This window comes from Vidua chalybeata, chromosome 1, assembly GCF_026979565.1.
Source record: "Vidua chalybeata isolate OUT-0048 chromosome 1, bVidCha1 merged haplotype, whole genome shotgun sequence".
Lineage (NCBI taxonomy): Eukaryota > Metazoa > Chordata > Aves > Passeriformes > Viduidae > Vidua > Vidua chalybeata.
In genome coordinates this window covers 99,330,638-99,346,626 of record NC_071530.1, presented here as the reverse complement: position 1 = coordinate 99,346,626, position 15,989 = coordinate 99,330,638, and the positions used below count along the sequence as shown (strand labels likewise).

Here is a 15,989-nt window from a genome sequence, read left to right as displayed (position 1 = left end):
AAGTAAAAGGAAGTATTATATACCAGGGACCAGCATGATGTGCAATGATCTCAGAACAAAAATAGTCTACCTGCTCTTTGTTCTATCTTATTTTGTTTTATTATTTTATTTTATTCCTCTGGCTATGTCACAGAGGAGAAATTTGAAAAATTCAGAAGACAACAGAGAAGAGGCTTGGCTGGGGCTCACAGTGAGATTCACAAGTGTGAGTGGCTGCCTGAGGAAATGTACAGAAGGATTCATTACAGTGCACTTTGAGAAGGCAATAAAGGCTGTCAGCACTGATAGAAATAGAAGTCAAAGCCTTAGCAGCAGATGATGGGTATTGAAAGAGTAGAAAATGGTCTTCACAGGTAGTCAGGGACTGCTCTGTAAATTTTGCCTTATGGATGACTGAATACCAGGCCTCAAAATATTCCCTGGGTTCTGCTGATGTAGTGGAACAGACAAAGCCTAAGACATCTTCTGGGTCATTTTCATGGAGATGGCAGAATTTCTACATGCAGGTGTGACTGGCTGGGAAATGCAGGACAACCAGGACAGGTCAGAGAGTAACTCTGAGCTGCCATTAGAAATAAAGCAATGGAAAAAACTATGCACAATCAAGCTAAAAGAAGAGGATGAAACAGGATGTTTAACACACTATTATCCAAAACCAGCAAAACATAACATGCAGATATTGCAGCTTGCAAGCTTAAGCTTCTGTGACTGTTATTAACGATGTTAATAAAACTGGGGGCTTTTTTTAATTGTTATTAGTTTATGGGGTGAAAGTCCTACACGTGTGAATGCCAGAATCCTTTACAAGAAGGATGTACTTTAAAATGCACAACCCAAGACTAACTCCATGCAGGACAGTAAATGCATTAAATTTCAGTTGATTTGGGTGGAGTTTTTAGCCTGAGTATTTTGAAGCTGTGTGCTCACTTTCCACTGTTCGCCAATGTCACCTTGAGCAAATATGCCCAAAGGAAGCAGATCATTCTGTGAGTCTAAATTAAGGTTAGGGGCGGGGGGAACCCACATAAGAGCTGTCATTATTTCTTTTCTAAATTGAATGGCCTCCCCATGGAAATGGTGGAAGCCATGTTGTATGGAGCTTTTAAAACAAAATTGAACAAAAGACTAAAACATTAAAATGAGCAGTTCTGAATCAGTGGATTAGATAACTGTTAGTTTATTTCCTCTCCAATGTTTTCAAATTGCTATGTTTTGCGGAGAGACTAATGTTCTTGACAAAGAACCACTCGTTATTTATTTCTCAGCAAAATATCAGCTTGTGTGACTGCAATCAAATATAACTGAAGTGACACTACCTCAATTATTATGTGAAATTACTGACCAGCTTTGGGAAAGTGCCGGATTTAAGCAATTTACACAGTAATTTTAGTCAAGTCGGAGCTCTAAACATACTATTAAAGAAAGTTAAAAATGCTATACAGTCAAATTAATATATTTTCTGGATCGATCAACATGGTATGGTGCCCACTTGTTTTCTTCTCTGGTTACCAGAATGAAGATAACTTGGACCAGAGTGAATAGCTTTCTTTTTCTATTGCTTTTTATTCTAGGTTATTTTACAATTAAAAGTAAGAGTGCCACTGGTCTTTGTGTTTTTAATTTACTTGCACTAGGAAACACAATTGATATTAGGAAGAGATTTATATTAAAACTAGCTCCTCTTATTGCTGATATGTTGGAGAATATGCCTTTAAAATTTTCCCATTTGGTCTGGAGAGAAAATGCTACTCCTGGAGGAAAAAACCTGCAGGTCATACTGAATAATGTTGTCTCACATTTAAAGAAAATGTTAGGGCCACAAAGCTATACAAAACATTAACTAATTTTAGATGTATATAAATAAGTAAAAATCATATAATTTTTGTTTTTTTCTGTTCATAATAATTCCTTGCATGTGAAATACTTTGGTAAGGTTTACACATTTCTCTCCAAACCAGTAAACCAGAATTGAATGCCCTAAGGAAAAATTAGGTTAACCTGTGAGAGGAAAACAAGTTTCCTGTGAAAGGAAAATCAGGGCCAAAGGCAGTAGTACAAATAATGCAGAAAATTATGTGTCAGTGAGAATAAAAAAAACCTAAACATATGGAAGATTAAAAAATCTATATGGATTCTTTTCAACAATGTATGTGCAAAATCTTATGGGGAAAAGAAAATCAGATCAAAAACCTAGCGTTTAGAAATGCAGAGAATAAGTTTTATATATTTTTCTCAAACCCCAGAAGGAACAAAACCAACATTAAATGTGTAAATCACTATAAACTACTCACTACTATATGTTTGAACCAATTTTCTCTGTTTATAAGCATCCACCTAATTTCTGCATCTGATTCCTTTTATGTCACTGCTGTTGGTAGACTCCTGTGCTGTTCTGAGTGTCTCATGTGCATCTTCCTCTGAACCATTTTTTGTTTTCTAGAATCTACAATAATTAGCTGCTTATGCTTATATTTTTTTTTATGGTACAGTGTTTCTCCTTTCAAGTAATCATTCTCTCCCATTTATTTAAGAAGTTGACATGACTTCTAGCTTTGATCTCTGTAGACTGCAGTTGGACACAAAATGCTTCGTACTGCCATCTCTTTTTTTTTTTGAGTTTTTGATATAGCCTAACATTTAAGATCTTAAAAAACCCACCAGCACAAATGCTTAAACCAAATTTTCATAAAATACTCAGTTTTGTTTTTCTGACTTTTCATTTACTTTCTAGACATAGTAGCCCAAGTTTAAAAACTAAATCACAACTAGTGATCATGATGCTCTTATTTCTGTGGAAAAGATAATGTCTTTTATGACACACTGTAGTTCTCAAAATAAGACTCAAGTGTTTACTGTAGATGAAAAAAATTCAGCTGTTTTGGGAGAGTGTTTCTTTTACAGAGGGGATAGATGTAAAGCAGTGCTGTCTTCTGGTCCAGAAATACCAGTCTGAGATTTTCCATAGACACACACTAAAGAACCTGACCCTTCTTTACTCAGGGGTAAAAGCTTACTTATTTTCCTGTTCTGAAGCTGGAGTCAGGAGCAGACAGGCTTTATTCTTTCTTGTTTGCTCTTCCTAAGGAAGACACTGAATCAGGGGAAACATCTGAGATGGGAGCCTGCAATCCCTGCTGTCTTTGGGTGTCACCCTGGTTCTCATGTATTCATTGATGGTTGCTGACTTTCAGTGATGAATCACTCAACAATTTCAAGGAGCTTCTCTGAACTTCTGGTTCTATTGCCCCAATGTGCAGAAACATTTCAGGCAAAAAGCAAGAAAGATATACTACCTGGGAACTTTAAAAATAATTTTTTTTACAAACTTCAACAACCTCAGCTGCCATTGGGAAGTCTTTTCAAATATTTTTAAAGGGAAAAGAAGAAGAAAAAGACAAAAACCCAACATGAAGGCTTAAATAAATTCATATTAACTATTCACTAGGGAAATCTAAATTACTTTCCAAATAATTATTGGAGCCAAAATCTTCATTTTCAAAGGAAGAATAGTGGCTATTTAATGCTCACCTTATACGCAATGCTTTAAAAAACTATTAATCTGACACTTAAGATAAAAAATCAAAGTAGAAAGTAAAATAAGTTTAAATTCTCTACTGGCTGTCCTCTAAACCTCTCAAAACCTTATACTCTATGCATTAACTGAAGATTTGTTCTGCCAAAAGCAGTGCTAACATAACAGCTGCAGGCTGACAGTTCACATTAACTGTTGCAACTCGGAAGAGCGTGACCCCTGTCTTAGACGTCGCTTGTTCTATCTTATCAGACATAATGCAGACGAAAAAACTGTGCTACCAAGAAAATCCCAAGGACCAAAAAAGTCAGCAACAGCAAAAGTGCTAACCTACATTTTCAGTCAGCTTTACAGGAGGAGCTGAAACATAATATTCAACAACCATACAAATCCCAGCTACTTCCATGAACCTAGCTGGAGAAGTGCTGAAGTGGCTGTCTTGCTACAAGGAACTTGCCACAGTTCTGCTTTCTGCTGGTCAATTCTCTTTCAAGTGATACTTGATCAAGAGCTCACAATGTAGCCTAGTAAACACTATTTGATGTGAATAGTGAAAGGCTGCAGGCTCTGCACTGCCCTGGCAGCACACAGTGTCTCAGGGCTCTTTTCGGCTTGCTGGCCACAGCTGGGCTCAGACTGGTTTATCAGCTGTTGACAGGAGCAGTGCTCATGGACTGCCTGGTTTAGCTTTTCCCTGTGAGTCCCAGTTCAGCACCTGTCAGACAATGGTTGGGAAGCAGAGGGTGAAAAACAGCAGCCCTTCATAACAATGACAACAAAAAAACCCTGACAACAAAAGGAAACTGATGGGACGACAGTGTGTTATATTGAGAAAGAAGGCTTAAAAGTGACAGAAGACCAAGAAAGAGGAAACTCCTACCTATAAGTATCTCAGGATGACAATAATTTATTGGAAACACCAACAGTTCTTGCACCAAAACCACCAGGTACCTTTCTCCTCTTCTTCCTGAGAAAGACTTTCAATCTGATGGTTTCACCATCAGTTTTGAGACCTGCAGGAAAAATCGAAGGGTGAGCATCACACAAGAGAAAGAGACTCATAAATATTTTTTTGTAATGTATTTTACAATATTTCTACTAAGGCTTTTCTGCATTAATTTGTACTTTAAGTAATAGTTCTGTCATAGCTGGACTAGCAATAACTTGTGTTTTAATAGTATTTTAAAGATTTTTAAACTTACTAAGTTCTTAGTTCTATGTAATAGTTCCCTCTTTCCTATAATGGGATTTGCATCAAATATGTCACGTAAGAGAAGACAGTAGTTAATATGCCTTGGATTTAGAGGTAACAGTTATAATGCTTGGTTTATTACACTTGAAGAGGAAGTAGGACAACAAAGGCAGCTATGAAATATATTTAAGGTGTGATGATAATGATTGTCCTATGGGATAAAGGCTAAAAATCTGAAGAATTGTTATCTCTACTACAAATTGTGAAAACTATCGCTAAATAAATATGTGAAAACCAGATGTTTGAAATCACAATAAACTTGACTCCGTGAACTGGCATGTAGCTTTCACCTGAAAAATAAGAGTGACAAGGACCACTGTAAAAAGGACCTCTCTAATACAAATCATTCTCCTCTTTACCTCATTGAGTGGGGAGGAATTAACTGTCTTTTGACATCTATATTCACAAAAAAATCTAAAGTGGCATCTAAGCATCACATAGATACAACAGAAGCATTCAATTGGTAAAGTGATTAAACTGTGTTGTCCTTTTGTCTGACAGATACCCTTCCTCACCTTGCCTTGACTTGCTTTGCCTTGCTGGCCCTGACCTGGGGATCAGGAAGTTTGGAAAGGAAAGAATGGATTGGGAGAACAGTGACTCTGCATGAAGAGACTCTTTTTACTATGGAGTAAAATAGATATAGTGCTGTTCACCTCCTAGTAGCAACCTCATTATTGCTATTCATTTTTCCATGTGAATACTTTTTTTTCTCCACTCATTCATGCCAAGGACATTATTATCCTCTTTTTTGACCTCAAATTTTCTACTTGGTCCACCTCACCCATTTCATTGTGACCTATTCAAACCACAGTACCCAGCATCATTCTTCCTCCTTATTTTTGTTCACCTGAGGAAGCAGAATTCATCTGCAAAGTACAGAATAATGTCTCAATCAGAAACACTTCTGTTTCCTTGTTATTTTTGTTGTGATGGTGTAGTTTAGTTATTTTGGTTGTGATGGTATAGTTTAGGGGTTGTTTTATTGTTTTTGGTGTTTTTTTACCCCGGATTTGATGACACATGGCACAATAGGTGGATGAAGACATAAATGGGGATGGAAAGTGTGTTGGTTGAAAAATGGATTTTTTAAGGAGCTGAAGCAGCTTGAAAAATTGATTGGATACAACAGTACTCTGAAATAAACAGGAAATAAGCTAAGCTCACAGACCTAAAACATGGCGTTACTTGCCACTTTCCTCCCTTGCCAACATAGCACAAATATTTGAAGACATGTAATTCACTTTTAAGACTATTCCATGCTACTCTGAGAAAGCTTGTTTTCAATCTTTTCTGTTCCTATTTCTTAAAAGAATTCTGAAATTACTTACTGGATTGGGAGGAAGTATATAAATATCCTATACACTAGGTAAATGCTTAAACTTTTAGTCCCTGGCTATATTCATTTATCCAATATGAACAGACTGAAAGAGATTTATCAGAGAAAACAAAGTAACCCACAGCAATATTACTTAAAGCCTTGAAGTTAGTTTTACTAGGAAATAGCAAATGGAGGTTCAGGTGTCTGAAAATAGCAAGGAACCAAATGTCTATCTTCCTTATCCTGCATGAGTATTGTATTCATGCAATTATTGGCTAAATTAAATGTCTGGACACGCTGGATTGATCCTAACTGGAGAGCTTAATCCAAGTGTCATCTTGCTATTTTGTTGTTTTCTCTCAAGGTGTTTGAAAATGAAAGAAATGTTCTTTTATTGTCAAGTAAAAATTGGGGTCATCCAAAGCACTTACTCTCTTCCATTACATCAATGAAAAAGGAGTACAAAATTTTTCACAGGGAAGGAAAGAAACAAGCCATAAATATGGTAGAGAACCTGCAAAGTGCTACCAATATAGGAAGCATTTTGCAATTTCTTTTGCTCTTATTTTTATGTAGGAGTAGCTACATGAAATGCAAACTACTAGAAAAGCAAGTTTTATGTGTCAGAAGTTGTCTCAAGCTGTTATAACCTACAAAGGACAGACAGCAATCATGTCGACAGGAGGGGAACCAGAGACCTAACCAGGATGCTGTATTAAATAACCTGACATCTCAGCCTGTTTCTGCCTGACAATGTCTCCAACAGCGTCAAGGCTGTCTTCATCATTGGAGTGAATTTTCACCCAGGCTGAAAGTATTATTGTGCAAGAGAAAGATTGAATGGCCAAGCTGTGCTCCCTTCTTAACCTGGGAGAATATTAATAATGGATGACAGAAATGCCTCTAAAGATGTTGTATTTCAAGCATCTGTGATGCATCATAAGACTTTCTGTGATGGTCAATCTGAAATGTTTGGTGGGAATTACGTGGAAGTCCTAAATATATTGTCTCCTGCTGCACTTAGCAGGAGTTTATTGGTGTTTTGGTGTCACTTCAAACACAGGTAATTGACACCTTCAATCATCTAAAGGAAAGGTTGAGAAAGTACACTTTGTGTTGGTACTGATGTAGAAAAGTTTTTGTAAGAAGTTGTCTGTTTCCTGCTCTGGCTGCATTTTATGTCACCAAAACAAAATCAGATAGTTCATTCTGAGAGCAGCCTGATCTGCCTGAAGATGTCCCTGCTCATTGCAGGGGTGTTGGACTAGAGGACCTTAAAATGTCCTTCCAGCCCAAACTACTCTATGATTCTATGTTGGATAATGATAGTAGACTGCAACAGCCAAAAGCATTTTTAACATGAAATTACTAACTATGAAAAAAAAAATTGGAGAGGTGGAGCACAATTAGCACAGGAATAATTTTATTAGGCTAAGGGGAGCAAGCTGGCATATCTGTTTATTAGTATTTTTTTTTTTTTTTGCAAATGCAAACAAAGCCTTTTGGTGAGAAAAGAAGAAATCTTAATCACTTTGAATTGTTCTGGGGCGGCTTGTGTGAGCTAGGATACCTGAAAGATCGCAACAAAGAAAGTGAGTTGAAAGAACATGAAAAGTGAAGAGTGTAACTGTTGTCTGGAATGATAGCTATTCAAGTATGTGCTGCTATTCAAGTAATTCTACCTGGTTATCCATTAATACTTTAATAAATATGCTATCTGTTACTAGTGCCCTAGCAGTAATTTCCCTCTATCATATACTTCATACCTCTTCTTTAAATCTTCATGGTAATTTATGATTTTTTCTTTTTGGCAAAGGCACAAGTATTCATGCTGAATGTTGACTATCCTTCTCATAATCTGTCACTCTAAGACACCTAGGAAAAAAAGAAATTAATGGAAACATCACTTCACTTGCCAGCAAATTGAAGGAAGAAATTAAAAGAAATATTTCAATTTGTTCAAAATCCTGTAGCACTTTTCATTTCCATTATTTACAAAGGAAGAGGGCTCCAGAGACATAACTGAAAAGTTAAAACAGTGAAGCATTAAGGAATATGAAGTTGAAAGTAAATGTACTTGTAAATGGTCCTTTTATTTTGACAACAATTGATATTTTACTGGGAGAAATATGTCTCATCCAGGAAAATAATTTATAGATTAAACTAGAGAAACTACTCTTCTAAGAACATATTCAGAAATGAAATGCACTAATGAAAAAAAGAAACTTTTATAATGTTAAACCTGGAACAAAATATATGGATGCATTTTTGCCAATCAGAACAAAAGAAAAGTTACAATATAGGAACCAAGTCCCACACAACTGCTTCCTCTCAACCAAATTATAAGTCTGTTTTAGTTTTAACTGGTTATAACATGGTTGTTAGGTTATATAAAAAAAGGTTAGGTTAGGATCCAAACTGAAACTGCCAGCACGTGGGGCCCTGAGAATGCTTTAAATATTGCATTGCCCTATGGAAGGTTCATTCTCCACAAAGCCTCTTTACAGATCTGTGGCTAGTGAAAGATAAGTGCCTACAAAAGAGAGGTCAGGCTACTGGTCTTTAACTCAGGATTATGGAAAATAGTTATGGAACATGCTGCGAATTGATCTCACCTGTTTCCCCTGCAAGGCTGCTCATGAGAATTTTCCTGTCAAATCTCAATGTATAGTGATTGATGGAGAATTTTCATTTTGATTATTCCAGGTTGATTATTCCAGTTATTTTCTAAAAATTATTTTCTAATATCAAACCTAAATTTTACCCCTGGAGTTTTTCCCCTTCTGGTTTGTATTATTTTGTTCATTTCGTGTGTGCTAAACTAAAAATGTCTGTTAAGATCACTTCAAACTGAGGCAAATCTATCCATGCACTAAGTTGCTTTTCATGGCTCATACAAAGGAAAACCTTTGAGAGTTGTTCATGGCTTCTCTCCCATGAACTACCACTTTGGTGAACTTTAATCCTTTTTGGTTCAGGGACCAATTGACTTGATATTTTTAGCACACAATATTAAATAAGTAAATGTTAACCTTCCCATAAAAGCACTTTAGTTATATCTCTCTAATGCATGTAGTGTATAGGAAGGGGACTAAAAGTTAAGAACACTCACATCCTGGGCAGCTCTTATCAGGTGGTAAAAGAAAGTTGACAACCCTTCCTCTTTTGTGTCTTCTGAGGTTGTAGAGGATACTTCTGTTCTTAAAATCATATATGTGTACTTTGCCATTCTCCTATAATGAAAATACTACATGCTCAAATAGTCAATCTGCTATATTTTCTCCAATTCAACAAACACCAAAATCTGACTACTTCAGAATGCATCAGATTAATTTATCTTTTCTCCAGGGCAGTCTTAATGCAAGACTACTTTTATTCTTTATGGCTTGATGGGTTTCATCCTCAGGGCTTTAGTTAACATTAGTGTTCCTTCAGAAAGCTTCTTTTTAGAAATTAATTTGTTTGCCGTATTTTTTAATTTTATGAGAAAAAAGTCAAGAATTTAATCAAAAAAGATAATTTTTCTATTTTCTTTTTACTGTCTTTGAAACATACCAGGAAAGTATCTGTGTGTAGAATATAACAGAAATTTCTAAGTTTGGGTTTAGGAACAAGAGAAAGAAAATTATTCTCCAGTCAATTCCATACATTATTTGAAGAGTAATTCTGTAGAAACATATTAAAACTATCCTTCTTTTAGCCCTTGTTAAATTCTATGGAGTGGAAAGATAGCAGAATGCTCTGGGTGGTTTATAACAGGTTTCAGCATTTTTATGGGTGCAAGTCTACTTGTAAAAGAGTATGAAGCTTGAAACTGATAGAAGTCCTTCAGACACCTAAACGTCCTCAGTTTTTAAGATGTCCCAAAGTCTTTATTATGGAAGAAGCATATACTATGCAATTACAAACTAATCCAATGAGTAAGACTGTTAACAGAAACGACTGCAGTATCTGCACTCTCATTCATGTCAGGGTTAAACCTTCATGACAGTAGAGATGGGACAACATTGAGTTCTCCAGATTTAAAAAAGAACCCTAGGCTCTTGCATCTCCAACTTTCACCTGCTACAGTAAAAAAAAAAAAAAAAAAAAACCAAAACAAAAACCAAACCAAAAACAAAAACAAAAAAACAAAAACAAGACAACTACAAAACCAAACCAAACCAAAAAACCCAAGAAAGAACACAAAAAAACACCACCCCCCCCCAAAAAAAACCCACAAACCCACCAGAAAACCCCACCAAATGTACAAACAGGTGCAAATGTACAACAGGTGCAGTTTGATTCCTTGTGTTTGATTCCTTGCTTGTGTTAAATGGGTTCATTGGGAAATGAATCCTCAAATGCCTCCATTAATTCCAGCAACTAAAAGGAAAAGGGTCTTCTGGCAAAAAAGTGTCCAAGAAGAGTGCCTGTGATTATGCTATCTCTGTGATTATGCTAACCCTGTTGCTCTTACTGGGCAATTTGTTGTGATTACCTGAATTCTCTCTCAAAAGACAGGTGTCCTTCTGTGACACTATTGAGCAGGACAGGAACAGAGAACTCCAGATCAGAAGGCTAAGAAAATGAACTCTCTCCTTTATTTCAAATGTACCGCTCTATATATAGAGAACATCGTGCGGACTAATTTCATTGGTCTTAGAGTAAAAACATGTCACACCATTGGTGTGCAGTGAATGACGCACAGTGGCAGAACATATCTATAAACAATGTGAATAACAAGGAAGATTAGAGAATTATTTACATTCTTTTCCAACTGCTTCCCAGGCTCTCACCTGGTTAGAAAACATTTCTCTTTCTCTCTGACTGACCTGAGAATACCCACACTTCTGCTCCTCCAGTCCTAAACAGATTAAATCTGTTTACCTTTAGGATACTGATAGAATACGTAGAAAGTGTTGCTGTGGAAGGAATTTTTTTGAGAGATGGAGTATGATTCTGTTATAGGTATTACTAGATAATTCTAATATGTTGTTGGTATTACTAGATAATGGCAAATAACTAGATAATGCAGCCTGTCACTGAGGCTCAGGCTTTGACCATACCAAAAAATAATTGGCAAACAAATTTACAGAAAGATGTTTAAAACTCTTTAAACCAAATAAATGAACTAGCACTAAAGAATTTACTGGAGAATTATGTTTGTTGTTTTTTAAAATGAGTTAATAGTATTAGAATAGAAATGAAAGAAAACTAAAATCTCTGTTGTCATATTTTAATTTGGTTTTTTTTTTTTCATAAGCTTGAAGACAGTAACTGTGGATTTTCAATATGGTCTGGCATTGGGCCTTAGTTAATTAACTACCTAACATAGACAAATAGAAAAAAATAATATTTAGAAATAACAATAGAAAATAAATAGGAAAAAAATTCAAAGTAAAGATATAATGCCAGTTTTTTCAGTAGACTTCTACATGTATCCAGCAGGTTAATATATACTACCAACACAGATTTTTTTTTCTCTCTTAAATATCACAAGAAAAGGATTATTTTCAACATAGCCATACAGAAAATTATGGAGTAAGACATAAAAATTGACTGAAATGCATGCAAATATTGCAAGAAGAAATCTAAAACAAAAGGGCTTTTTCCTTCTGTTTCTGAAATAGGCCACCTGTGCTTATATTTAGGGCAGGCTAGGAACAACTGTCACTTTTACCTATGAATGTGGGTTAATTCATCATGCAATGCACTTGTGACCTTCAAACTACTGCTTTGAGTGGCTTACAGAGAGCCTCAGTGCAGAATATTCAATGTGCCCTTAGGTTTGTGTTTCTATCAGGACAATACCTCCACTAAAGGCAGTCAGCTTATATGCTTATAGCATTTCTTTATGCTTACTTTTAAAGGTAACAACAGAAATCAATTCAGAAGTGATTTAAAATTAAGTGTAGCGTCTTTTATACCTTCCAAAATATCTCTCTGTAAATTGCCATTTATGAATGGAGTTTGAATGAGAAAATATAATATTTTTTTGTTGCAAATATTGGGAACCTTTAATTAGTCTTTGTGAGGTTTGTGGTTTGTTTTTTTTTTTTTTTTAAGTAAATCAAGATATATGTCATCAGGAAATATCAGAATATTAAATTCATACACAGATTTACTTGAGGTGGAAGTGGGATTCTCTGCTTTATCTGAGTAACTCAGGGTTTAAGTCCATTATCAGTACTAAATGTACTGTGATACATTCAATAACCTACTCATTAAACAATCTTCTCACTCAAAGCAAATCCCAGATAATCTCTTCACATCATATTGCCAGAAGGCCAATCTTAATCAAATCATTTAAGTATAGAATGATCTTTGCTTTCTAAGGAGAGATCAGAAAGAAAATACTGATGTCTGTTTGATTCCGAACTTGCTGCCTGTGAGACTCGTGATGCCTTTTCTCTTTCATGGTCAGTACATACAAACAGGAGAATCTGCTAGCAAGATGCTACAAGATCCAAATGCATGCATTCATTGACCAAAAGATGAAGATCAATTTATACTTCAAAACCCATGAGCTAGGTTTTCTCCATTTAGACTTTTTTCTTTTTGAATAAAATGAGTTTGACAGATGCATTAAGAACTTGTCTATAGTTTTGTCCATACAGGTTTAATTAGTCTTACAAAAGAATGAAGGTCTCACATGAAATTCTTGCTGTTTTCTGCCCATGAATACTTATCCTTAAGTCTCTCCAGTCTTCCATATCCTTAAGAAAGTATTTATTATTTAATGTATTTCACTTTACTTAGAAATTATCTAAAATTGCATCAAGGTTACAGTCGTGGCTGTGAACCACTGGTAAACATTGATAAAAACCACAAAGGATCAACATTGTGGTCCTGCTAGTTTGTCTGTACCATGTTCTTAAAAAAAAAAAAAAAAAAGGGCAAAACCCCTAAAACAACCACCCCCCCCACCCTATCCCAATATTCCCACCCCCTTAATAAAAAGATGATGGTTATTGGATGGGTATTTGCTATCAAAAATTGTTAGCTGCTATCTGCTCTTGTGGCTTTTCTAGTGATATTTCTAAAATGTGTGAATAAAAAAAAGTTACTTTGATTTTATTTATCCTTGCTGCTTGCTGGTATGCTCAGGGAGTAGCACTTCATGCAGCTCTGCCTATGCTGTAATTCTCTATTGGAAAAAAAGCCCAACACTGGAATTATCTTGATAGAATCAGATTTACCTAGAGAGGGAGGGAAGGACTCAGGGGGTGAGTGAACAAGAGTGTAGTTTTCCAGTCTCTCTCACCAGAATGACACACATTCCTTGTTATGCAATCCATGGCAGGATGTAACTTTGTGCCACCTCTCCCTTTCATCCATCAGTGAACCCTTTCCAGCAGATGCACAAACAAATTTGCAATTGGAACATTTGAGATGAGTATGGATTACCTGGCAGCTCAGGTGTCAGAAGCAGCTGCTGATGGTACTTCTGTCATATTTTGAAAGATGGAGAACAGAAATCTCATACCACTAAAGGACAATTGATTCTCTGTATTCTGTTTTCCAGGTATCTTTCTGCAAGAGAGAGAGAGCACTATTGATTTAGACTTTTTTAGGTATATTTATCAAAAGCTTTTTCTTTGCAGCATCAATAATATTTTACACAGTGAAATTGAAGGGAACTAATACCAAGGATGAACCAAATCCAGTTTACAACACTTTGCTACCTGTGAGCAAAGCACTTAGTGCTTGCAAGACACAAGATCATCTGTTTGATGATTTCTCTTGCTACATCTTGAGTCACTGACTAAGGGCATCACAAAAGGTCATTTGTGGAAGTTTTATCTTAAGCTGTTGTGTCCAAAGAAGATACCAAAATGTCTGGCATTGATTTTTCTTGCACTGCAACATTACTCCCATGAGTAAACTATCAAAGAGCCTCTTGACAAATACATGCCACAGGTCTGTGACTACATAGAATAGAACTACAGGCAATTTCATTTTTTAATATTACCTGTCCTTAACACACAAGGAAACTGACAAAACCTTAAAGCAACTGAGATGTCAAAGTTAGATGTTTAATGCTCTTTATGGACCAAGACTCCATCAATTGAATCCAATACATAAGGTTAGCAATTAGATGCAGTTGCTGTACTTCAGTCATAACCTGTATGGATACTCCTTGGAGGAGGCTGGGAGAGGAAGAGGAGGGAAAATCAGAATACTACTCCTATGGTTATTATAAAATATTGAAATATAAAACGAAGTCATACACTTTCTAACAGATTTTTGAGCAAATCAAACTCTTCAGAGATTTGTACTGTTCCAGTATTTGAACCATGATGACAGCTTTACCTTGCAGAGGAAAAACCACTTCCATCTAATCTAGACTCACCCTCCTAAGCCTTATGATTATCCCTCTGCTGCATTCTAACTTGTTGAAGGAGAGACAGTTTGCCAAGTAAGCAACTATATCACTTATGAAAGTCTCAGTGCGAGGTAAGTTACGCATTGCATATATACAGACACACACAACAGTGAATTTACACTTTCTGACACCTTAAAGGCTTTTCAGAAGTCATGGCAGCTTCAAAAGTGTCTGCTTTCTAGCAGTATGTATACTTGTATAACTTTTTGTCATTTTTCCCCTTTGTAGTTTTGCTGACTGCTACAGCTTTTATTTGTGAGACATATCAAAGAATATAGATAACAGAAGTCAAAAGAAGGTAAATTCATAATCACATTCAAATGTAGTGCATAACACGCATTTTAAATTATTTTTTTATAGATGATTCATATTTTCTCTCGCAGTATCTTATACTTCTTTAACTTGATAGCCTAGCTGTAGATGAGAGTCAAGAAGGAACAAATCAGTGTCTCAGTGGGAAAAAAAATGAAACTTTCCTGCTGCTTCTGCAGAAGGCATTTGAGTATATGGATTAATCCATTTTGTCTCGCAATGTATAATATGCTATATAGGAAATCCAAGCAGGATGGATTAATCCATTCTTCTTCTCTCAACATCTTATATATTTATGGGTATTACAGGAGCAGAGGGGAATGTTGTCACTAGATGATGACAGGATAGGTTCTTAGCATGGATTACTAATCAAAACCTTTCCTTATTGAATGACAACCTGAAAAATAAGCACATGTGAGAAGATTGCTGTCATTAGTGCTAAATGCTAAATCCTTCCTCATTTGTTTCCTTTAGTACTTTACCACAGTTTATGTGACCTCCAAAATGATCTTTTGAAAGCTAGGTTTGTACCTGGGTCTCCTTGTGAATGATACACTGCAGAAAAGAGAGCCCTTTTTAAGCACAATTTCTACACTTTGCCATTTTTAACACATCAATCAGTCATAGCAGTCAATCTCCCCTGCTAGCAGTCCTGGTGAGTAAGGCAGGGATTTTCAGTGCCAGGTCAAAAACCCTCTCTGGCTTATACATATTAGTATTGCTCTCAGCAGGAGCAGCACACACACCTCAGGCTAACGTTCCCTTCTGCCAGCACCCGGCCTGAGCTCAGGGTCATTAATTCAGCCCATGGTGTCCATCCCAAACCAGCTTGACAACCTGGTTACAGGAACAAGTCCTTCATGGAGGTCAGGACTGCCCACTGGGGAGAGAGGCTGAGGCTTATAATGTAATCTCTCATCACCACTTTTTGGTCAGAAAGAAAAATACACAGAATGATACAGGCGAGAGTGTGATTGACATATCAACAATTCTATTGAGTTACAGTTATTATGGGCAGTCCTACCTGGGAACCTTGTGGACTGTGATCTTCTGATTAAATTGGAACTGCTCTGCATTACCATTTAAATAATTTTTGAACTATCGGTTTAGAAACTTTTCAGAAGAAGGAAACTTCATCCTGACCATTTTCCAGATACAAAGGAAGAAATTGCATACACCCTTGCTTGAGCTGTCTTAGTAGCAC

The 15,989-nt window shown here is 36.1% G+C and overlaps 1 long non-coding RNA gene across 2 annotated transcripts; it reads right to left on the bottom strand.

Annotated features, from left to right (window-relative positions):
* Nucleotides 1-4,458: 4,458 nt before the first annotated feature.
* On the bottom strand, nt 4,459-15,989 carry LOC128796948 (uncharacterized). 2 transcript variants are annotated; one of them, XR_008433950.1, is made up of 4 exons: nt 15,810-15,989; nt 13,495-13,620; nt 7,872-7,980; nt 4,459-4,545 (listed from the first exon to the last, which is right to left on the bottom strand). It is a non-coding gene; the product is annotated as an uncharacterized LOC128796948 (long non-coding RNA). The 2 variants fall into 2 exon arrangements; XR_008433951.1 differs by lacking the exon at nt 4,459-4,545 and adding an exon at nt 7,609-7,675.